General features: G+C 42.4%; 1 protein-coding gene across 1 annotated transcript in view; it reads left to right on the top strand.

The window, feature by feature from the left end:
- The first annotated feature begins 472 nt into the window (after positions 1 to 472).
- Positions 473 to 17,159, top strand: part of LOC143290969 (uncharacterized) — a 27,852-nt gene continuing 11,165 nt past the window's right edge. The window contains exon 1 of the mRNA XM_076600551.1: positions 473 to 1,247. The gene's annotated coding sequence lies outside the window, so the exon portion shown is untranslated. The remainder of the gene's footprint in view (positions 1,248 to 17,159) is intronic.

Raw genomic sequence — 17,159 nt, 5'->3', positions numbered from 1 at the left:
AGAACACATAACAAAGTACACATAAAACATATAACACTCAGAAAAATACATTGTCGAAATTGACCATCCAAATGTAACCCTTCCTTTGTCTATGCGAGAGAGACACAGAGAGAGAGAGAGAGAGAGAGAGAGACAGACAGACAGACAGACAAAGAAAGAGACACAGAGAGAGAGACGGAGAGACAGACAGACAGAGCTGCCTGTTCCTCCTTGCTGAACCACTCTGTCAAATCGACTTGCACTCCTCATTTCAAACGCCTATGCTTTCAGCCAGCACGTCGAAGAGAGACTCTCTCCACTGCCAAACAATCCACACTAACTGCGAGCGGGGTGGGTGGGGCCGGGGAAGGGGGGGGGGGTGCGTGGGGTGGGGGTGGGGGGCCAGGAGAAAAAATGCAGGCTTGTGGCGCGCGCGCCAGGCGGAAAACGATTGGATTATCGCTATTATAGCAGTACTAAGTCTGGAGCCCAAACCATAATGTTCGGGCGGGTGCTGGTTCCAGCTGTTTCCAAATACAGCACTAATCCTCACAGAGCTCTCTCTAGCCTGCCACCCTGTCCCCTCCCCTAAACACAGCTTCAAGAGTAGCGTTACTTACACCGACGAAAGCTCTTCAAGTCGTGAAGAGCTAGAAATTCGTAATCAGTAATCGTTTGTGGCCGAGACGAACAGTGCGCGATTGCTGGTATACATTATGTCAGCTGTTGAGTGTTGCTGTTAAGTTTGTTTTTGTCGTGTTTTTTTTGTTCTTTTGTTTTTTTGTTGTTGTTTTTTTCCCACAGTGCCATGGAAGCTGGATGCGTTACAAACGAGGATGCCATGTGGCTTTTAGAAAAGGCGTGCCGGTGAATTCTTCTTTATTCATTTATTTTGTCTTTTGTTTTCTTCTGTCATTTGCATTCGGCAGAAACAGATCCCGCTAGTTTACAAAACTTCACAATTGTGTGTGATAAAGACGATTTTTGAGGTGTTCGAGTTTGAACTCCAGTGCCGTTGATAATATTGCTAGGGATATGATTATTTTTCCATCAGTAGTGGGTGGTGAAGTTTATTGTTAGTTTTGAGTTCGGTTGGTTTGTTGTTATTGCTTTGTTGTTGTTTTTCTCTCCCGACGACCAGACTTAATGTAGACATTTATGTGCTGCGAGAAGAGGCACCACAGAACAGCTCTGCTGAGAAATCAGTGAAGGGATGAATCTCAAGTTTCAGTTTCTGTCAAGCTACCGGTTCAGCGTGGGATTTACAGGTAAATCACAGCGGTGTGCGCTCTGTGTGTGTGTATGCGTGCTGGTGTGTTCAGCCTGTGTACGTGCATGTGTTATGTAAACAAAAGTGTTTTTGTGTAAAGCACATAGAGCAGATTTCTGGACGGTGTGCTATGTAAGTATCCATTAGTAGTAGTGGTAGTAGCAGTAGTCGTCGTAGTATATGCTCGTGGTTTGTTATGTCTTTGTTTATCTGTTACTCGTCCTCTGTCTGTCTGTCTGTCTGTCTGTCTGTGTGTCTGTTTGTTTCTCTGCCTTTTCTTGTTCCTGTCTTTGTCTCTGACAGTCTCAATGTCGAATGCGAATACACTCACACATTATTGTCTGTACTTCGGTACAGAGATTTGCCTTTCCTTCTGTCCCTCTCTTTGTCTTTTCCTCTCTCTCTCTCTCTCTCTCTCTCTCTCTCTCTCTCTCCAGTGTCTCACTCCCCTCTGTGTCTGTTTCTGTCTGTCTGTCTGTCTGTCGCCCCCCCCCCTCTCTCTCTCTCTCTCTCTCTCTCTCTTTGTGCACGTGCGTGAGCGCGAGTGCGTGTTGCATTCTCCTCTGTGTGTGTGTGTGTGTGTGTGTGTGTGTGTGTGTGTGTGTGTGAGCGTGTGCGTGCGTGTGTGTGTGTGTCAGCGTGCGCGCGCGCTCGTGTGTGTGTGTGTGTGTGTCGGGGAGGGGGGATGTGGGGGGGGGAGGTCGAAATAGCTGCAGCTGGACTACTCTGAATAAACATGATCGCAGGAATGGTTCTCATCCATACAGAAAGTAGATTTGTCTATGCTTCGCCGTATACATGTTTACCTAACACAGTGGTACGTAAGCGCTGAAAGTTATTTAAGATTATATATATGACGACGACGATGATGATGATTGTGATTATAATTATTCCTTCTGTTTGCCTCGCGATACATCCAAAATAATGAATCTGTTTTGCACTTAACAATATATCAGTAACTTTTTTTTTAATAGATCATGTACCTATGTCTCATCCATACCCCACAAAAAAGTATTATGTATGTATTTAAACATGAACATCGCCTGCCCCCACCAACACGGCACTCCTTTTGCAAAACACCTCGCTAAGCTCATACATACGATTTATTCACACTTCAAAAAGAAAACTCAAAAACGTTTCACCTCGGCAAGGCTACCACTGAGAGGTCTTCGGCGCTCAAAGGCACTAACTGCCCTGCACACTTTACAACATAAGTAGGTTTATTATAGTTGTTTCCTAAAGCCTGCTTGCTTGTTCCGTGCGAAGCAAAGGAAAGGCAACAAGTTTAAGGTGTTACGACTTCTGCTGGATTGGAACGCCACAGGGGTTTCCGATTTGTATGTGACGACCACAGCCAAGAAGAAAAAAAAGACTAGAAGAGAGAGAGACAGACAGACAGACAGACAGACGGACATAGACGGCTGGCTATGTGTTCATACTAGACAATTTTTGGTTAAGCTTAGATTTATCAAAAAAAATTTTAATGTACAATTTGTTATAGAAAATCTCTCTCTCTCTCTCTCTCTCTCTCCCTATATATCTCAATATATATATATATATATATATATATATATGTGTGTGTGTGTGTGTGTGTGTGTGTGTGTGTGTGTGTGTGTGCAAGTTAGATGAATGCCTCCCAGACATTCACTCATTAGAAAACTATATATTCTGTCAAGATAAACAAAAAAAAAAAGATATAGAATAATATTATAATGTTAAGGTCGCATGTTAAATAGTTTCGAGATAAAATGGCTACAATACTTTGATTGAAAACAACATATTAAAACATTTTCACAGTAAAGGTTGCGTATATTATGAAGCATAAATCTTGAGACCCCAAGAGGTTTTGTGTGAAATAATGTGCAAAATGTTGTTTGTTTATTGTTTAAGCAGAATAATCGAAAATCATTATTCGACATCTGCAAAACTATAACTTAATTCAGGCAGTGTGAGTAAAGGAAATAGGTATATACATTGAAATACGTATACACAAATAATACATTTCAGGTGAAATTGATGTTTCCTGTGTTTGAAGACTATTTCGAAACATCTATTCATTGTAGATTTCCGCAGAATAATTTGTTTGTATGTCAAGTATTTCTCATTGTGTGTGTGTGTGTGTGTGTGTGTGTGTGTGTGTGTGTGTGAATAGAATAGAATAGAACAGAATAGATGAACTGTCATGTTTCTGTTTCCAAAATTTTATATATTCATTTTCAAGCTTCTTGGATATAGCATACTTTAATCTTTTAACACTAAAAGTGAACTGATTTTTCCAAACATGATCTAATCCAGTGCTAGTTAATACATTTCTTATGAAAAGCAGCCACTGAACATGTTCATTTGTTTGACGAAACATGCATTTATATGTTGTGTGTACAAGTAAATTTTGAGGAAGCTCTAATATGTGTATCCAACAGCCAATAACTTGACATATTATTTTGTAGGCTAATGGGGAATCTTCCTAATTCTCCTAAAACGGGGAGAACCATTGCTCTTTTATGTGCACCAAGTAATTGCTTACAAAACTTGACATGAAGTCTTTCATGTGGAAATTTGTTGAAAAGACAATTAATGAATAATTCGAATAAATTAAACGATGCATCTCCTGCAACATCATATGGAAACCAGACGTCTGCTCACACGTGTTCAGCGCTTAATTAACTTTTAGTTCATCGCAGTAGCGAACTTGACCCCTCGTTCAACTCGAGAAGGAAAGGCACCGATTAAAAATAACACGCAGCAGCCGGGATGGTTGGAACTGTGGCCTGGAAGAGGTAGCAGCACAAAGCGCCATGGGTGCTCTTCCATGTCGCGCCTCTAGCTGTTACCAGCTGTAGGCTCTGTGTCAAACGTGGTTCCAGATCCTTTTTTGTCGCTTTTCAGCTGACAATCGTGCTGACGATCTTCGAACTAAGTGAAGCATTGAACCCTTCTGGCCATGTGCTCCGGCTCAAATTCCTCCGTCTGCTTAACTCCAAATTCAAAGTTTTGTCAACGTTGACATTCTGGTTGTATATCACGCCAGTGGCGATGCTGACAATACTGCTGTATGATCATTAATTTTGGAGCAAGTGGGTTAATGCGGACCAGAAGTTTCCTTTGAATTTTGTCTCTGTCTTTGGCATCAGACTGAATCCACACACTGGCATTTCTTTTTGTGGAATCGTAACATTCTGTGATTCAATGTTCTTCTGCTCCTGGTTCTCAGAGATTCCTATGATCAGCTGGCTGTGAGTGAGGAGACTGAGTGCATAGGGTTCAGAGTGATGCCAGTCAGACCACATGGACCATGACCTTCTGACTTGTTTGGATGTCGACTGTTGCGTTGTATGCGGTGCTGGCTTCTTGTTGCGTTTCAGGTTACGATTGGTGTGAAGAGAAGAGGTGTAAGTGGACGCACGGTTAAGATCGGATGGCAGCGTATGAAGGCATGTTCAGAAATAGTGAACACACTTTCTGGTTTATTATGTAAAGATGAATGCTGCTGGAAGTAGTAATGTTCCTCTCCTCCCACCTGTTGAAAAAAAGGCAGAGGAATGTTCAGTATGTGCACACATGCGCGTGGGCGTGCACACAGACAGACAGACAGACCCCTCCCTCTCTCTCTCTCTCTCTCTCTCTCACAAACACCCACCAACCCACCCACCCACATGCACGCACGCACGCATGCACACACGCACACACACACACACACACACACACACACACACACACACACACACACACACACACACACACACGACACACCAACTTGCTTATTATGTATGTTTTCACAACATGTTCTTTGAACTGCGTTCATCAGAGCTGAAAAATACGGAAAAGGAAAACAGACTTTTGACGCGAATATTTCGCCATACTTTCATTTGAACCCAGCAGTCTGCTTTAGCTGTGAATGACATGAACGTTGTTTCAGAATATAATCGTTCTCGTGTTCTTGTTACAAATATCACGTTAGCGGCAGAATCATTAACAGTGTATTCCATAAATATGTCAGACAATTGAACAATCAATCTATTTTTACGCACACATTCCAAGCAACTGAAACAATGAACAACTCGCGAACATGTTAAAATACGGATAACTGAGAAATATTTCAGTGTGAAATAAGGTACACTCACCTTAAAATTGTGTGTTGTTACAGATCGTTCCATTCAAATTCCAAAATAGTGGAAATCCCGCGATCAGCTTGAACAAAACCGACTGGATGCCGTTCAGATTTTGGCCACGGATAAATTTGTGAGCAAATAAATTGTTAGAAGAAAGGGACACAGGATGTAGAGAAATCTAATTAAAACTTAAAAAGCGTAATATTATGTTACGAACAACAGTTGTGTATTGCCTAGAAGTAGGTGGCACTACCTTGAAAAACACGCAAAATGCATTCCGAGCACAGTATAATACAATGGCATGCTGCTCACTAACCTGTGTTGACCATTGGAAAGTCTGGGAGAGGCTGTACTACGTGTCAAAGGATTCAACTATTGTAGCTTGTGCATGTACTCCACTGACACACACTGATTCAGTCAATCACACACATGGAAGCGAATAACAGTCATAGCACATATCTGGATGGCAGCTTTAGTATTATGAAGAAGAAAAAATCAGTGTCTGCTGACTGGTTTGTGAAAGTGGTGGTCATCACCATTCAGATAAAGAGAGAGAGAGAGAGAGAGAGAGAGAGAGAGGATGATTTCTTTAATTCGGACAAAGAGAGAGAGAGAGTAAAATGAATAAATGCAAGGCGAGAGATGCGGTGCGAAGAATGAGTGAAGAGAGAGAGAGAGAGAGAGAGAGAGAGAGAGAGAGAGAGAGAGCAGGATATAAGTGGACAGCACGTGTTGAAAGAAACAGAAAGAAGAATGAAAGAAATAAGAAAGACAAACAGAAAGGATGACAGATTCTGGTCCTCTGGTGAGAGAGAGGCAGAGAATGAATGAATGAATACTGAATGAAAAAGTACAAAAAAAGAGAGAAAAAAAAAAAATATATTATACATATATATATATGAGAGAGTGATGAACTAAGAAAAACAAAGAGTAAGCAAGAGAAAGAGAGGGAAGAAAACAGAACGAAATATGGAAGGAAAGAAAGAAAATGAGAGAGAAAAGGAGGTGAAGGAAACCCTACTCACGATTTTCTGCTGTGAAAAATACACCACTGCCAGTCACAGTTGCCAGCAAACAGTTCTCACAAATAAATGCTGCGATATTAAAAGAGCGGTTCCTATGGAGAAAGGTATTCCCACCACCAGAAAGAGAAATGTCTGAACTATCCGACAGTACAAAATTTAATGTCACAGAATCTCACGTACACTCACAAGCCCGTCCAAAAGGCGTGGAAAATTGCCGCGTTTTAATATAAGACAAAGAATGGTCAGAGGAGGGTTAGGCACAGCGGCCGAACGAGTTTACAGGTCTGGCACGAGCAGTGCTGTCCGCGGGAGCTCGCTGTCGGCTAAGAGTGTGGTTCTGTTTAGAACTTGAACAGCTGTGTGCTCCATATGTTGAAATAGGCGTTATAAAAGTATCATATAACTGACACATGATATCTATATTCATATTTATATTACGAAATGTTCTGAGTAGCACATGTAGAGTCTTATTTGCTTGATTTTTAAGATGACCTTGTGCTCGACTGAAGTTGCCATTTCTATGACATATAACCCCTACATATTTATATTCTTCTGCTGTTTCAGTTATGTCCTCTCCACATTTAAAATGTAGGGGTATTTTAGGGACAGTTTTTGAAAAAAAAAACCCGATTACTTTTGTCTTTTTTCTATTCAAACGTAAGCCCCATTGACCGTGCAGTAAGAGTGTAAAATGTTAAGCTTTTGTTGCAAGCCGTCTTTAGATAATGATAAAATAACTAAATCATCTGCATTTAAAAGACATGGGAGTCTAGTAGATGAAGTGCTGTGAATTGTTGGGGAGTTCATATCTGTCATATCTGTGGTGATATCATTTAGGAAAATATTGAATAGAGTTGGGCTGAGTTTATTTCCCTGATGTACCCCCTTTCGAATAATAAATTCTCTGCTGAAATGATCTTGTGATTTTGCGTAGATTTTAGCGTTCGTATTCATATTTTTTATGATATTAAAACATTTACCCTTTATTCCTATTCGGTGTAGCTTCAGCATCATTGCATCATGCCAAACACTGTCGAACGCTTTTTGAAAATCTACAAAACAACCATATAGTCGACTGTTTTGTTTTGTTTTCTTTTTATTATCTCATCTACTAGCTCTTTTAAAACAAAGATTTGATCAGTGGTTCTGTAGTTTTTTTTCGAAATCCGGCTTGTTCTTTGATCAAAACGTCGTTAGTCTCCAGATATTCATTCATTCTTGTATTCAGGATTGTGCAGAATACTTTACCTAATGTATTAGTCAGTGTAATCCCCCGATAGTTATTTGGGTCCATTAGGTTGCCGCTTTTATATAAAGGGATGCTGATACCAGTTTTCCAATTGTCTGGATACATACCTGTTGTATATATTATACTATATAGCTTTTGCATGACAGATAACAGAACCGGAAGACTGCTTTTGATCATCTCATTTGTTATTGCGTCCCTTCCTGGCGATTTTTTGTTTTTTTGACTTAGGCATGCCTTTCGTATTTCTTCTTCAGTAATTTCTTTATTGAAACTTAATGTATTACCATCATCTAACATTTCAGTGTTTTTAAGTTCATCTTGAACTTTTGTTTTTTGCTCGTCATTTATTTCCACGTCTTTTCCAATTAAATTTTCTAAATGATAAATCCATTTTGAAACATTGAATTGATGTTTACTTTCGTTCTGTTTTCCCAGTGTCTGTAAAGTTGTAATTGTTTTCCATGCTGACTTTGGATCTTTATTGAGTGCCTCGTTTAATTCTTTCACTAAGAGATTTTTATATGAACGTTTCTTTTGTTTTACCAGTCTGTTGTATACCTTGCGTTCAGCAAAATATTTTTGACGTAAAGACTGATTGTGTGGCTGCCTATTTAACGCATTCAAAATTGATTTAATGTCTCTCCTGTGTTGATAACAGTCTCTGTCAAATCATTTTTTATTTCTTCGGCGTTTTTGCTTGTGAAATCTACATTCTGTTCTTAGACTAACATTTGCAGCTGACGTCATTATTTTGTGTGAATTCATTAACAACGTCATTCACTTCTATGTCATTAACAATAGAATGATTAACAGTTTGACTGCTCAGTTTGATATATATATTATGTATTTGTTCCTGTATCCATGATAAACCTAACGCTTTGACATATGCTGCTGATAAATATTGATCCCAAGTGTATTTTTTTTATCAATATAGTTTTGTTTAAATGTATTTTCAAGTAAACTTCTATCGTGAGATTTATCTACTATGTTTTGTTTTTGTCTCCATAGTTCAGTCATAAATCATTTTAATTCTAGTTGGCAAAGATCAGAAAACCTTGTAAGAGGGTGAACTTTCATGTGTAATATTTCCTGACTAATTGCCTTAGAGCAAATAAAGTAATCTACAACACTGCTACCATGCTGTTTATGGCACGTGAATCGCCCATGAGGATCACCCAGTGTTCTTTGATTGATGTGGATACTTATATAGCGCCTATCCTCCGTCAGAGACCAAGCTCTAAGCGCTTTACATACACGGGGACATTTGCATCACAGGCTGCCTACCTGGGTAGAGTCGACTGACGGCTGCCACTGGGTGCTCATCATTCGTTTCCTGTGTCATTCAATCAGATTTCAGACGCACACGCATACACACTCAGACAGACATGTAACATTTTACGTGTATGACCGTTTTTATTTACCCCGCCATGTAGACAGCCATACTCCGTTTTCGGGGGTGTGCATGCTGGTATATTCTTGTTTCCATAACCCACCGAACGCTGACATGGATTACAGGATCTTTAACGTGCGTATTTGATCTTCTGCGTGAATGTGTGTATGTGTGTGTTGTGTGTGTGTAGTGTGTGTGTTGTGTGTGTGTAGTGTGTGTGTTGTGTGTGTAGTGTATGTGTAGTGTGTGTGTTGTGTGTGTGTAGTGTGTGTGTTGTGTTGTGTGTGTGTAGTGTGTGTGTAGTGTGTGTTGTGTGTGTGTGTGTGTAGTGTGTGTGTAGTGTGTGTGTAGTGTGTGTGTAGTGTGTGTTGTGTGTGTGTTGTGTGTGTGTGTGTAGTGTGTGTGTTGTGTGTGTGTAGTGTGTGTGTTGTGTGTGTGTAGTGTGTGTGTTGTGTGTGTGTAGTGTGTGTGTTGTGTTGTGTGTGTGTAGTGTGTGTGTAGTGTGTGTTGTGTGTGTAGTGTGTGTGTAGTGTGTGTGTAGTGTGTGTTGTGTGTGTGTGTGTGTGTGTGTGTAGTGTGTGTGTGTGTGTGTGTGTGTGTGTAGTGTGTGTGTAGTGTGTGTGTTGTGTGTGTGTAGTGTGTGTGTTGTGTAGTGTGTGTGTAGTGTGTGTGTAGTGTGTGTGTAGTGTGTGTTGTGTGTGTGTGTGTGTGTGTGTGTGTGTAGTGTGTGTGTAGTGTGTGTGTGTAGTGTGTGTAGTGTGTGTTGTGTGTGTAGTGTGTGTGTAGTGTGTGTGTAGTGTGTGTTGTGTGTGTGTGTGTGTGTAGTGTGTGTGTAGTGTGTGTGTGTAGTGTGTGTGTTGTGTGTGTAGTGTGTGTGTAGTGTGTGTGTAGCGTGTGTGTTGTGTGTGTGTAGTGTGTGTGTGGTGTGTGTGTGTAGTGTGTGTGTTGTGTGTGTGTAGTGTGTGTGTTGTGTGTGTGTGTAGTGTGTGTGTTGTGTTGTGTGTGTGTAGTGTGTGTGTAGTGTGTGTGTTGTGTGTGTGTAGTGTGTGTGTTGTGTTGTGTGTGTGTAGTGTGTGTGTAGTGTGTGTGTTGTGTGTGTGTGTAGTGTGTGTGTTGTGTTGTGTGTGTGTTGTGTGTGTGTAGTGTGTGTGTAGTGTGTGTGTTGTGTGTGTGTAGTGTGTGTGTAGTGTGTGTGTAGTGTGTGTGTAGTTGTGTGTGTAGTGTGTGTGTTGTGTCCATGCTGATCCCCTCGCCTTTCCTACGTATGTATTTACATTAAATTTATGTGTGTTATGAAAATGGACATTTAAAAATAAATCAAAGAGAGAGAGGGAGGGAGACAGACACACAGACAGACAGACAGAGAGAGAGGGGGGGGGGTGAGAAGACAAGACAAAACATGACAAGACAAGACAAGACATGCAAAATTATTTATTCCCGAGGATAATAGATGTGCACTGATGCATCTAGTCCCCGCCCTGAACAGAGTATATATACTACAAAGAAGAGGCAGAGAGAGAGAGAAGGGGGGGGGGGGGTGGGGGGGGGAGGGAAGGAGGTAGGGGGGAGGTGAAGGGAGAGAGAGAGATAGCGTCAATAACAGCAGGAGTCGCTTCTGTGTGATGAATTCAGGTGTGTGGCGGAGATCAGTTCATTTCTTTATTCCATTTTGCGACTGTACATAACTGTGAGTTAGAAGAACACGTTGAAAAAAATATACCCTCACCTAAGTAATGAGAGAGAGAGAGAGAGAGAGAGAGAGAGAGAGAGAGAGAGAGAGAGAGAGAGAGAGAGAACGAACGAACGAATGATTTATTGTTTTCAGGCTGAGAGAGAGAGAGAGAGAGAGAGAGAGAGAGAGAGAGAGAGAGAGATTGTTACTGTCTTATTTCAGGACCAAAATGTTTGTAAGGTTATGGGCTTTGGAAGGCAATTTGGATAGTAGGCGTTTGGGGAAGGGGGGTGGGAATGGAGGGGTGTGTCGCGGGTGGGTTGGGGGGGTGGGGGGTGGGGTTATGGGGGGCGGCCTTGATTCTTCACCTAGTCGGGGTCTCTCGCGTGTTTATTGCCCCCTTGTTTATCTCCCCGAGTTAGTGAACATGATTTATTAGTCCTTCCGGGTCGCCGGTTTGGTCGTGTGTGTGTGTGTGTGTGTGTGTGTGCGTTTGGGTCAGTGTGTGTGTGGGTGGGTGTGTGCGTCTCTGTGTGTGTGTGTGTGTGTGTGTGTGTGTGTGTTTGTGTGTGTGTGTGTGTGGGAGTGGGAGTGGGTATTCTCTCTCTCTCTCTCTCTCTCTCTCTCTCTCTCTCTTTCTCTCTCTCTCAAATGATCCGCATGCTCAAAGGAATGTATAGCTCCGTACAGTCCTGTATTCGCTGGGGTCCTGTTGTATCAGAATTCTTTGACTGCCCGGTTGGAGTAAAACAAGGCTGTTTGTTATCTCCCTTGCTATTTTCAATCTTGATTTCGGAAGTTGCTGATGAGTTTAATAAAAATGGAAAACATGGTTATCAGTTCATACCTGGTTTACAAGAAATATTTCTCCTGCTGTTTGCAGATGGCATTGCTTTATTTTTTTTCTACCCCAGATGGACTACAAAATCAACTGAACAATCTTGAAAAAGCATCAAAAACTCTCGGACTAAAAGTAAATCTGAGCAAAACGAAAATAAAGATTTGTAGAAAAGTTGGTCATTTGTCAAAAGCTGGAAAATGGTTTTATAATGGTGAAGAAATTGAAAATGTAAACAGTTATAAATACTTAGGTTTCCGGTTGACTACCAAACTATCTTTTTTTTCTGCATAAGAAGATTATGCGAGCAAAGCAAAAGACAGGGTGGTCGAAATCATGCGTACAATGTCGAATCTTGGAAGCATGGATAGAATTATGTTCTTTGAACTGTTTGATGCACAAGTGAAACCCATGTTGCCGTATGCATCAGAATTATGGGGAACTATGCGTTTTTAAACACTAAAATCAGTTCATTTACTTGCATGTAAACGATTTTTGAATGAAAGCCCCCAAACGCCGAACGCAATGGTATACGGTGATACAGGCAGGTAACCTCTATGCATTGATAGCTGCATTAGCGCACTACAGTACTGGGTTAAACTGCAACAGATGCCCATAACGAGAATTCCAAAACAAGTGTATATTATGAGTGTGAACAAGATGACCACCTGCCAAAATGATTATTTAAAATATTGGGCGTCTACAATAAAGCGCTGTTTAGATGGTTATGGATTTTCTGAAGTTTGGTTTAATGGTGGTGTAGGAGACGAGAAAGCTTTCCTAAGAACAATTAAACAACGTATGGTGGACTGTTGTAAACAAGACTGGTCAAGCAAACTATATAGTAGTAATCGTTCTGAAACATACCGATCCTTTAAATCATTGTTGCAGCCAGAAAAATATTTATTTGACCTTACTATTTCCAAATAAAAATCGTCTTTCATTAGATTCAGATTTGGAGTAAACGAACTTAAAGTTAATGAGCGTTATAAGAATAGCAGACCTGTTTATGCCTGAACCCCCTTCGTGTGTATATGTAAGCAGATCAAATACGCACGTTAAAGATCCTGTAATCCATGTCAGCGTTCGGTGGGTTATGGAAACAAGAACATACCCAGCATGCACACCCCCGAAAACGGATTATGACTACCTATGTGGCGGGGGTGAAAACAGCCATACACGTAAAAGCCCACTCGTGTAATATACGAGTGAACGTGGGAGTTGCAGCCCACAAACGAAGAAGAAGAAAAAGAATAATAATAATAATAATAATAATAATAATAATAATAATAATGGTATTTATATAGTGCTGGATCTTGTGCAGAGACAAATCAAAACGCTTTCACACCAGTCCTTCACACGCATGCATAACTCTAAAACTGTAGAAACTAAAGACAAGGAAGGGCAGGCAAGGGAGGCTATTTAGGGAAGAGGTGGGTTTTAAGGCCAGACTTGAAAGAGCTGAGTGTGGAGACTTGACGAAGCGAAAAAGGAAGTTCATTCCAATCGCAAGGTCCAGAAACAGAGAAAGAACGGCGGCCAACAGTCGAGTGTTTGAATCTGGGTATGCGTAAACAGAGTGGATCCGAAGAAGAAGAACTCGTCTCGCTCAGACTATCGATCCTCCGATGCGGACGCCTGACCACTGGGCCTCTGTTTTACCGTGTGTGGAGTGGACCAGTCTGTGTCCAGCATAACAGCACTGTGAGGTGTGTCTGCCGACGTTCTCGCCAACTCGCTGCGTTGTTAGACACCGATGGACTTTTAAGTGGACTGTCCTTATAGTAGTAGTTCACTCGCTTTTTTTTTTTTGCTTTTTTTTTTTAAGGTCCGTGTAGGTTATCTCGACACTGTAAACTACTTACTTCACTCCACTACATACGTTTGGGGGTTTGGGGGGGAAAATTAAAAGAGAAAAGAAAGGAAAAAAATGATCGTCAGTGATCAGAGTGATTGAAGTTAAAAGCCCCGTCAGTGGAAGTATTATTGTCTTGATAAGAGTAATTGAAGTTGATAAAAGCCGAGCATCGGTGGAATTCTTTCCCTTTGTTAATGCCGTTATTTGTGTTTTGTTTGTTGTTGTCAAGACTCCAGAAGTTGTTCGTTGTTGTTATTGTTATGTCAAGAACTTAGTTTATTTCTGTTTTATTGTTCACACACACACACACACACACATATATATATATATATATATATATAGGTATGGATATATATATATATATATATATATATATTCTTTTTTTCGCGAGACAGATAGAGCCAGGAGAGCGATCGCTTCCCAGTGTACACCTACGAGGGAATCACACCTGCCTGTCCCAATCACAAAGCACTTTGGCCAGAAATATTGGCACTTAGCTGTCCTCTGGAGCTTCAAGTGCGTTCGTGTATTGGTTATCTGCGTGTGTGTTCGGGGGTTATACTGCTGGTTCCATAGACAGTTTTACTGTCATTAGTTTTACAACTTCTCGATGAACAGTGCTAGGTCTACTACTCTTGTTTTCGAGCTTATTCTCAGTGTGTGTGTGTCTGTGTGTGTGTGCGCGCGCGTGCCTTCGTGCGTATGTATGTGTGTGTGCGTGCGCGTGTGTGACATTACCGCGCAGGTATTTCCTAATTAACAAAAGTAGCGGGGCTTAATGTGTGCAGAGCCATTCCCATAGAGACGAACTTTTCAGGCAAGATGGCTGATCAAACAATGCCGTTGACCAGATCAGAATCATCAATATGTTCATTCCAGTTAATGCAGTACCCTTTTCAGCTTATCCATTCGATAATGCAGTGAGTGTCGTTTTGTAGGTGATGTCCACAGTTTCTTCTTCTCGTGCAGCTGCAGGGTTGATCGATTGATATGGATACTTACATAGCGCCTATCCTCGGTCGGAGACCAAGCTCTAAGCGCTTTACAAACACGGAGGCATTTGCACAAGAGGCTGCCTACCTGGGTAGAGCCAACTGATGGCTGCCACTGGGCGCTCATCATGCGTTTCCTGCGTCATTCAATCACATTCCAGGCACGCACACGTACACACTCAGACAGACATGTAACATTTTACGTTTTATTTATTGACCCCGCCATGTCTCGTCGGCGTCATCATCGTCTTCTTCTTCCTCTTTGTCTTCCTCTCATTCGCTTTCTTCCCTTTCCTTCCTTCCTGTCTTCCCCGTCCCTTGGTCGCTCAGTGTGTCCCCAGATCCTCCAGTCCTCGTGTGTGTATCACGTTGCACCTTCACGGTGAGGCTGCAGCATGTCGCAGGTTAAAGTTGTATGCTGAGTGATTTCCCATCGGAAGCCATACTGTGCCTATTGGTGACTCCTGACGTGTACCGGAAGAGAGAGAGAGAGGGGGGGGGGGGGAGACAGAGAGAGGGGTGGAGAGAGACAGAAAGAGAGAGATAGAGACAGAGAGAGGAGGGGGGAGAGAGAGAAGGGTGGGTTGGAGAGAGACAAAGAGAGACAGAGAGAGAGAGTAGGTGTGTATGTCTGTAAGACAGTCTGTGCGTACATATGTGTGTGAGTGTGTATGTGTGTGTGTGTGTGTGTGTGTGTGCGCGCGCGCGTGCGTGCGGCAAAGAGAGAGAGAGGGAGAGACAGAGACAGAGAGAGAGAAAGAGAGACGCTTTGACACGTTGTCTTGGCCGAGAGGTCCTTATGACATGGGTGAATGTATCAACATTTTTTTTTTTCAATTTGTATAACAAACCAATATAATAAACGAATGAAATGGTGAAAGCAAAAAAACTGAAACAAACCAAAGTCCCTTCTTCGAAGAAAAATGATAGCAACCAACAGGCCACACAACACATGATAACTCTGTTCATTCATCTAGCAATGCACCATGCAACATACTCCAACACGGGCCACTATCGAAGTGAATTTTTCTACAGGATTTTTCCAGGAACAATCCTTTTGTTGCCGTGGGTTCTTTTACGTGCGCTAAGCTGCATGATGCACACGGAATCTCGGTTTATCGTCTCATCCGAATGACTAGCGTCCAGACCACCACTCAAGGTCTAGTGGAGGGGGGGGGGAGAAAATATCGGCTGGCTGAACCGTGATTCGAACCAGCGCGCTCAGATTCTCTCGCTTCCTGGGAGGACGCGATATGTCTAGGCCATCACTCCACATGTTATTATCCGAGTGGCCTTTCTCCACAGTGGTTTCAAGGAGTCACCCTGTTCTCATGCTCCACTCATAAAACCCGAAGCCCTTATCTCGACGCTGTCAGCTCCCTTACTTCTCGCCTCTTAGGCCAGTGGAGTGATCCTCGGTGTTTGGGGCTAATTGAAATCGAAAGCCTTTGAATGCATAGGCAATCCTTATCGAGGCTTTTCCTAGCTGGCTGTTTGCTGTTCGTGCTCTGATTTTGTTTAAAAAAAAATAAAATGAAATAAAAAATTTTAAAAAAGGGTGGTTTGTTCACACACACACACACACACACACACACACACACACACACACACACACACACGCAAAGAAAAAAAATAAGAAAAAAGAAAAGAAAGAACGCTTTCTGCCTCCACACCTTTTCTTACATCTCCTCACCCTCTCCTACTCCTCCAATCCCTCCTCTTTCCACTTCTCCTTCACGTCCTTCTCCTCTTCCTCCTCCTTCTCCTCATTCTCCATCCCCTCTTCTTTCTCCTCCTCCTTCTCCTCATCATTCCACTTCACCTTCTCCTCCTCTTCCTTCTTTCTCCTGCACCGACTCGGGACGTGGGTCTATCGTCTCATGCCATCCGAATGATCATTAACCCTTTCACCGCCAGTCAAAAATTGTACTATAAACACAGAAACTATGGTGTCAAAGAATAGCTGGGGATTCCCCCCTGCGATGTGTAGAAAATATGGCCTATCCTACCACCGAACATTAAGAGCAGTTGGTTCATGGATAACAGACCCATGATCTGGTCGCCCTTCAGTGACATGGGTCCTCTACCTAGCTGATGCGAGTTTGGCGGTGAAAGGGTTAACATCCAGATCACCACCACCCATACCAGGCCTCACTGGACGACTGCCTGCTGTTGAGTGTAGGGATTCGATCCAGCCAACCCTCAGATTCTTTTGATCCCTTCGCGGACGCGTTACTTATGGTGGAGTGATGGCCTAGAGGTAACGCGTCCGCCTAGGAAGCGAGAGAATCTGAGCGCGCTGGTTCGAATCACGGCTCAGCCGCCGATATTTTCTCCCCCTCCACTAGACCTTGAGTGGTGGTCTGGACGCTAGTCATTCGGATGAGACGATAAACCGAGGTCCCGTGTGCAGCATGCACTTAGCGCACGTAAAAGAACCCACGGCAACAAAAGGGTTGTTCCTGGCAAAATTATGTAGTAAAATCCACTTCGATAGGAAAAACAAATAAAACTGCATGCAGGAAAAAATACAAAAAATTGGGTGGCGCTGTAGTATAGCGACGCGCTCTCCCTGGGGAGAGCAGCCCGAATTTCACTCAGAGAAATCTGTTGTGATAAAAAGAAATACAAATACGAATACTGCCGGGCCACCACGCCACACTAACCACTGCGCGACCTTCGCGCGGGTCGTCAAGGTCCACCGCCATTGGAACTGCTGAGGGGTACCTCCGAAAACGGTGTGCGACAGCCTGTAGATGGCGAGGGAAAAAATCGGT

This window comes from Babylonia areolata, chromosome 16 (assembly GCF_041734735.1).
Source record: "Babylonia areolata isolate BAREFJ2019XMU chromosome 16, ASM4173473v1, whole genome shotgun sequence".
In the NCBI taxonomy this organism is placed as follows: Eukaryota; Metazoa; Mollusca; class Gastropoda; order Neogastropoda; family Buccinidae; genus Babylonia; species Babylonia areolata.
Note: the sequence above shows the minus strand (reverse complement) of the source record. Positions and strands in the feature narration are given on the sequence as shown.